Source organism: Garra rufa, chromosome 7 (genome assembly GCF_049309525.1).
Source record: "Garra rufa chromosome 7, GarRuf1.0, whole genome shotgun sequence".
Taxonomy (NCBI): Eukaryota; Metazoa; Chordata; class Actinopteri; order Cypriniformes; family Cyprinidae; genus Garra; species Garra rufa.
This window is the reverse complement of record NC_133367.1, coordinates 17,743,320-17,751,798: the sequence shown is the minus strand read 5'-3', so window position 1 is coordinate 17,751,798 and position 8,479 is coordinate 17,743,320.

The following is an 8,479-nucleotide window of genomic DNA, read 5'->3' as shown; positions in this document are numbered from 1 at the left end:
TGTTAAAGGAGCTTGGCGAAGTTTTGGATACATGTTTAATGTTGTACTCAGATTGTGAGAAATAATAGTTCTGTTATAGTGTAGTTTTATCATTTTCATAACGTCAAAAATGTCTGACTCTTATCTGATTATTGATTAATCGATTATCTTTATTTAATGTCAACAGCTTATAGTAGATTTCTTGTAATAATGCTAATTTCATTGGTTTTACTACATACTACACTTTTGAGGTCATAAAATACACATCTTAACCTCATTAATTTTGTGTAATGTTCTAAGAAAAAAACGAAATGAAGTTAAATGTTACATTTACATGTTGATAGCTGGATAGTTAGTTGTAACACATAATGTGTTACTCAATAATTGATTCTTCTTTTATTCCACACAGGAATTCACCAATGCTGGATTATTTTCATCATTTTACAAGTGAAAATTAAAGAACAGTGAGAACATGAGTGATCCAAAACCCTGCAGAATAAGTCACAAAGATGCTTAAAAGCAAGAAGGTTGGTGTTTTTTCTTGATTCTTTATTATTGTTGCTAAATCGCTGATGATTGTTGATGTCAGACACATTGGCTTTTTTAATGTGGCATAAAAATTTATTGGACTGTGCTGCTTTTAATGCAGGATTTTTATGAAGCTTGCTCGCTTAAGGACGTGTGGAGAACGTTGTCTTTAGTAAACTCTCTTTCAAAAGATTAAACAGTGAGGCCTTGAGGAGGAAGGTTTCAAATGGTAAATCTAAGGACCCCGTAAAAAAAAAAAAAGATTGACGTGTGAGGGGACTTCTATAAAGGCCTTTCCTCAACCAGGCAGTAGAAAACTCAGCTTAAAGTCTATCTATTGGTTTCAAGACTCGAGACCCAGGAGTGGTTCTTCAAACAGGAATAGGGAAATCCTAGCAATTGGTGTCACAAACAGGATAGACAAGAACAGTGAAATGGAACGTGGCGAGCAGGCTCTGGATGAACTACACAACAAATTGGCAGGTAAGCAGTAAGAATTGGTAAGGTATATATAGTTAGGTTGTGTTGTTTGCAAGGGTTTGCTTGTGGTGAGACACTTTGGGTTCTTCTAATTCATCAAACTAAATTAAATGGAATACATTATTTAAAATAAAAGATAAAAGGGGTTTTGATTCCAAAAGTTAAAATGTTATCACTGTTATCTGTGGTGAACTGATTACATGTAAAGCTGATAATTTTGTATGATTTTGAGTGCAAACAATTCAAGCTAAAGGTTTGCTGTATTGAGAACTATAGCACCAACTCCTGTGGAACTTTTGGGCTTAAAGTATCCATTGTGTAAAGAGCGTATAGATAAGCTCTATTACTAAAGATATGGGTCTGAAATGGGGAAAAAAAGAGAAGAAAATAGAGAACAAGAAGTGTTAATAGTATTTAAAAAAGGAGATAACTTATTGAAAAACAAAAAACAGGCTAGAAAAAAAATCTGAAGGAGGCAGACAGAGAGACAAAGAAAACGGTAGATGTGTTTGCAGACTCCCTTCTTGAAGGTCAATTTCCATTACTCAAAGGAATGGTGGAAGTTTTTGGAGAGATGCAGATGGAAGGAAATGTGGAGTTAAGAGATGAAAGACAGAAGGGGCCAGACTTAAGACCAAAGAGACGGCAGGATAGGAGTGAAAAGAAAGGGCCACATTTAGACTGTTATAAACAAGTACAGACAGCTTTGGAAGAAATAAAATCACAGTGCGAACAAAAAATACCAAGTGAAAAGAAACCAACCAGACAGGAAGGAATTTGGAGTAGAATCAAGGTTATTAGAGGTAGTGTTAAATAGTAGGATTAAGGAAACAAAAGTTTGTGGATGAAACAGATAAAATATTAGAAAGTAGAGTGGAAGAAGGTGAAAATGAGCCCTCATCTGATGAAGGAAGGTGGTCACAGGGAAAAAGAAAAAGGACTGCTTAGACTGTTGGCAAAACAGCTCCCTATTTTAATTAAAGGTGCACAGGGGCAATACATACCTTGGGCTTCGCAGGACCATGAGGGTTAGTCACTCGCCTCCCTGACATGCACAAAGGGGGCTGAAAAATCTAACCAAATGACGGTGATGGCTTCTGTAAGTGCTTCATAACCAGTGTGGAATATTTTAATTAATCCTGATTTAACATAATATATAGAAGTATGCCTATAACTATTCTACTATTATCTACTAGTATCCATCTGACTGTGTGTAGAGAGTATGTGCTGAGGATTGCAGTGAGTAAAAGCTTGAAAACACATAGACATGAAAAGAACCTGTTTAGGAGCTAGAAATACATGACAGCTATTGATCAACCTTCAGGAACTGGTTTGTTCTGGAACCCATATATGGTAAAAAAAAATTGCCTTGTCCTTAAATGCAATGGTGCATGTATTGTATACTGTGCCCAGCTCGTTACACAGGAAAAGGAACCCTGCCAATACACATTAGAATCCACACTGGAGAGAAGCCGTACTCATGTGATCAGTGCGGAAAGAGTTTCCCGTACATACATTAATATTCACATGAAAGTACATAGTGGAGAGAAACTGCACACATGTGGTCAATATTGGATGAGTTTCAAGCATAAAGGATCTCTTAATGAACATATGACAATCCACACTGGAGTGAAGCCGTTCACATGTGATCAGTGTGGAAAGAGTTTCAGAAAGTCATGCACTTTTAAAATACACCTGCGTCGTCATTCTGGAGAAAGACCATTTACCTGTGATCAGTGCGGTAAAACATTTTTTAGGTCAGACGCGCTGAAGGACCACCTGAAAGTTCATACAAAGAAGAAGCCTTACATGTGTTCTTTGTGTGGAAAAAGTTTTAGTCAGTCGGGTACTTTAAAATTACATCAGAAAAGACAACAATGTGAAGGAGCATATGTGCTTTGATTGTGGAAAGACTTTTGTTAGAGATGCTGAACTGAAACTGCACCAGCAAATGCACAGCGAGGAAAAGCCTTTCAAGTGTTCAAAATGTGACGAAATTCAGTCGGCCAGAATATCTGAAATTACATGAGAAGATCCACACGGGGGAAAAACCTTACAAGTTTTCAGAATGTGACAAGAGATTCAGTCGGTTGCATTATCTGAAATCACAAGAGAAGGTCCACACTGGAGAGAAGCCATATCACTGCATTCCATGTGTGAAGAGTCATCTTCTTTACTCAGTCATACAAAAAACAAATAATGTCTGAATTCATCTTCAGATCCAGCACAATAAAATGTAAAACCATGTCCTTCTATATAAATCTGCATGCCCTAACAAGTGACAGAACAACAAAATTTCATCTGAAGCTCTTACAGTGAAATTCAGATCAACTTAAAGGAGTAGTTTACTTAATGTACTCACCCCCTTGTCATCCAAGATGTTCATGTCTTTCTTTCTTTAGTCATAAAGAAATGGTGTTTTTTGAGGCAAACATTTAGGCTAATAGCGTAACAATGTAACTAAAATCACCATCACGAACACAAACACTGTTTCTCAATACTAAATGCTTTTAAATACTACTATTTTTATATAAAATATTTATTGAATAATAATATTTAATAAACAACATCAACAGCCATCATAAAAGTTGCTAGGCAATTCAGTCAAATGTACAAAGACAGTGCTCTGAAATACAGCTTTGAATTCACGTAAACATGATGAGATTTTGGCAAAACGATTTGCTCTGGAACAAATTATAGTCTACTGAGAGCAAAGACTGTTGGTTCTCTTACGAGAGGTCTCTCGTACTGCGTAAGTATCTTACGCTAGGGGAAAATCCTTTTCTGCGAGATATTGAAGCCAAAAATTATCCTTAATTTTGAAATAATGTAAAGCGCGTTGCAGCAGCATACATAGGCGAAACAGCTTGCGCGCCTATTGGCTGCTCTGCGGCAACTGCAGCAGCCTATAGAGCGAGGCCTGGCGCGACGCCAGATCCAATGGGGGCATTTCGCGCCCTTTGCGTCGCTTCCCGCCTAAAAGGGCGTGGTCTAGGCCTATAAAAACCGCTCACAGGCAGCTATTATCTGATTTTTCATCCTTCAAGCAAAGCACACGCATCGCTGGAGCCGGAGAAGAAGCCGCTGTCGGCTGCAAGCATCTCAGCAGGACGAGCCACTGAAGCTGCTGGCCACGCCGCCTTCCGTGCCTTCCTGCTGCGCTTTCCGGTGCCTATATCCTTTGTAATCTACAGTGTGTGTCGCCGCTGCGATACACACTGTTTCTCTAAAAAGAGCAAAGCGTCTTTTTAAAGATGCCTTCCTGCGGCTCGTGCAGATGCCAATGGCGACTCTGAGGACTCACCTGGCCTTCTTCAATGAGGCTGCTCCCCCGCCCGCCGCGGTGTCGCGCCGTAAATAGCGCCATGCCCAGCGGGCCCCGGATCCTTCCCCCAGCCGACAAAGCTCGCCAGTTCGCCCGCCTGCTTCACCGGCCGCTGTCTGCCACCGCTTCCATCGACGCCGCTGACGAGGGGGCCGTGAAGGAGGAAGAGGATTTCCGTTTCCCGCCAAAAGGGGAACGCGCATGCTGCTCAGAAGAGGCGATAGCAGCCCACTTATGTCTGCCCTCCGCTGGACGGCGTGCTAAGTCGGCCCTCCCCTCTAAAGCTTGCCGTCAGACGTCAAACCTGCTCCGCCGCGCTTTCGCCGCCGCCAAGCCTGTTCCAGTGTTTTCTGCAGCCAACAAACCGCCTCCGTCGCCCGTTTGCCTGCACACAAAAGTCGTTCTCACGGCTACCCAGATAAACCCCCAATAGAGTGTATTTTCTGGTGTCCCGGCCACGGCCGATGGTGTTTCATGTGTAGTAAGAATGCCCACTACCCAGTGCCCATCTCTACACACAAGCACAGCCTGTCACACAGGTCCCGCGCACATAAAATCGACTCAGATCGATTGCGCTTCACAACCGGCCACGGCCGATGGTGTTTCATGTGTAGTAAGAATGCCCACTACCCAGTGCCCATCTCTACACACAAGCACAGCCTGTCACACAGGTCCCGCGCACATAAAATCGACTCAGATCGATTGCGCTTCACAACCGGCCACGGCCGATGGTGTTTCATGTGTAGTAAGAATGCCCACTACCCAGTGCCCATCTCTACACACAAGCACAGCCTGTCACACAGGTCCCGCGCACATAAAATCGACTCAGATCGATTGCGCTTCACAACCGGCCACGGCCGATGGTGTTTCATGTGTAGTAAGAATGCCCACTACCCAGTGCCCATCACTACACACAAGCACAACCTGTCACACAGGTCCCGCGCACATAAAATCGACTCAGATCGATTGCGCTTCACATGTGGTAAACGTGCCCGCTTCACAGTGCCCACAGACATCACATTATGCACGCCCCAAGGTTTCTGTAAAAACGAAACCAAAAGGCATTCCCTATATGCAGGCGAACGTTGTTTGCAGTGTGTTAAATGTGCCTGTTGCCACACAACCACATCCACACACAGACATAATAGTTCCCGCTATCAGCGCCCACGCCCCGAATGTCACGAGCACGTCTCTTGTGCCACAGCACACCGAAACCACTCCGTTACTGAACGAACGGAGCGTGCTTTGTATTCAACCTCTAGCTATTCATGCAAACGCATTGGAAAAGCTTCCAGGGGTTTCGAAATGGGTGCTGGACATTATAAAAGGAGGCTATTCGCTACAGTTTCACCGACGCCCGCGCCGCTATACAGCGCGCGTCGAGACCACAATGCAGACAGAAGCAGCACACCTGCTTCGAGCCGAAGTGGCGAAACTATTGAGCAAAGGAGTCATAGAGCCCCTCTCTCAAGCTCAAAGCGAAGGAGGGCTGTACAGCAGATATTTCCTGGTACCGAAAAAAGACGGTGGTCTCAGACCCATATTAGATCTAAGGCAACTGAACAAAGCGCTGGTGAAGCGTCGGTTCAGGATGCTCACGACCAGAAAAATTCTCGCGCAAGTTCGCCAAGGAGACTGGTTCGTGTCAGTGGATCTGAAAGATGCGTATTTTCAAATACAGATAGCGTCACGTCACAGGCGGTTTTTGAGATTCGCCTTCGAGGGCCAGGCATATCAGTACACAGTCCTGCCGTTCGGTTTGTCCGAGGCACCCCGTACATTTACGAAGTGCATGGACGCAGCGCTCGTTCCTCTCAGACTGAAAGGCTTGCGCATACTGGACTATTTGGACGATTGGCTGATTCTAGCGCAATCTCGCTCAGTGCTTGTGGAACACACGACCATGTTACTCGACCACCTCTAGAATTTGGGTCTCAGAGTCAATTGGGCGAAGAGCTCTCTGTTTCCTAGTCGGAAGACTTCCTTCCTGGGCACAGAATTGGACTCGCTGTCAATGATAGCGCGGCTATCATCACAGCGCGCAGCAGACATTCTGCGCACAGCGGGCTCGTTCCGCTGCGGCGCGTCTGTCCCGCTCAAAAAATTTCAGAAAATGCTGGGTCTCATGGCCTCAGCATCATCAGTTCTCCAGCTGGGTCTGCTCTGCATGCGCCCACTGCAGTTCTGGCTGAAAGCGCGCGTCCCGCATCAAGCATGGGCGTCCGGTCGGCTTCATCTCACGGTCAATCAGAAATGTGTCACAGCCCTGAAACCGTGGAAAGTAATCGACTGGTTCCAGTCAGGTGTAAGCCTGGGGACTTCCTCGAGAATAAAAGTGGTGTCTACGGACGCGTCCACCTCGGGATGGGGGGCTCTGCTCGAGGGCAGACCGTCTTTTGGCCAGTGGTCAGAACAGGAAAAGCTCCTGCATATCAACTGCCTCGAAATGCTGGCAGTACAGAACGCGCTGACGCGCTTCTGTCCCCAAATAAAAGGAAACCATGTACTAGTCCGCTCGGACAACATGTCAGTGGTTTCCTATATAAATCGCCAGGGCGGTCTCAGATCCAAAAACCTATACAGACTTGCAGAACGCCTCCTGGTATGGGCTCAGCGCAACCTGCGCATGTGCCGGGGCTTCTAAACATAGGGCCAGACAGACTGTCCAGGAACAACGTTCCAGCAGGCGAATGGTCTCTACACCCACAGACAGTACAACTACTGTGGAAAAAATTCGGCAGAGCGGAAGTAGACCTGTTCGCGTCTCTGAACAACGCTCACTGTCTGGAATTTTTCTCAAAAAGCAGAGACGCGCTGGCCCACGAATGGCCCCGCCGTCATCTCTATGCGTTTCCCCCCGTCTCTCTCCTTCCTCAGGTGATAGAGAGGGTCAGGGAAAAAGGATGTTCAATACTGCTGGTAGCGCCGTTTTGGGAAAACCAGCCCTGGTTCCCAGCGCTAATGCATTAAACACGATCACGCAGGCTAGAGCCCCTTCACTCAAAAAAGTCAACTAGCCACTTGTTTGATTTGCAAAATACAAATATGTCTGATTAATACGATTATAACGAGTTTACTTCTGTTAAATGATTGATTCTTGTTAGTTGTAACTAAATTAAGAAATAATCAAATGAATTAGATCAGCACTTGTTGATTCAACGAGCCCGAGTCGCTTCATATCAACAACTCTCTCTGATGAGTCACTGCGCATGCGCAGTACTGCGACGGAATCACGTGGGTACAGACGGCAGGAAGCGCCAGCGGTTTGAACTGCTGCGTTTAAACGTTCTTCATCCTTGATATTGAGGGTAAGTACTTTATTGATATAATGTTCCAGTTTGCACTTAGTAACATGGGATAATAAGGAATTACACACTGTAGCGATGTTTCAAAGTAGGCTTATGTAAATTCCGTTGTCTTTGTCGATACAAGTTTCACCCTAACGTTAATATATCCGCTACAATTTGTGCATTTCTGTCACAATTCAATGCTAACCACGCCTATTAACTAATAACTATTAACTACATAACCTACGTTAAACCTGAAGTCTACCCCAACATTGGGAGAGGAAAGACTGCACAGTCGAACACACCATGCACTCGTTTTTCTGTTTGTAAGTTAATGTAATGCTATTTATACGCTTTACTTTTACGTAACTTGTTGTATGTTGAATCAGTATGCACTTCTCATCGCTCTTTTTAGTCTAGCTAACGTTTATAGAGCTGTTTTGTTTGTTTTTCTTGAGTTCCGAAATGTTACATATTGCTACCCAGCTTATTGAATACAGTTTGCAAAAATTGTCAAGTAAAATCTATAATGCAGTCGACCATATATATTAAATGTCCTAACAAATTGCAGTTAAAGTTAAAGTGATTGAATAGGTATGCATGGTTTTATTTGGGAAATATAGTATATAACTTATACACTTTGTTTGTTTTGTTTTTCACAGCAGAAAAAAAAAAATACATCGCATAGCTGTCCCCATCCTCTTCTGGTGTGAACCTCACCTTTACATGGTAAGTAGTTTTTTTTTTTAAAACACTCACATACAGTAACGTATAACTAACTATCCTTGAATACTGAACTTTTCTTTCTCTTTCAGTGACGTGTACATGGCAGTGCAGGAAGTGTTGCAAAGGAGAGTTGCAGGTACAAATTACTTAAGCA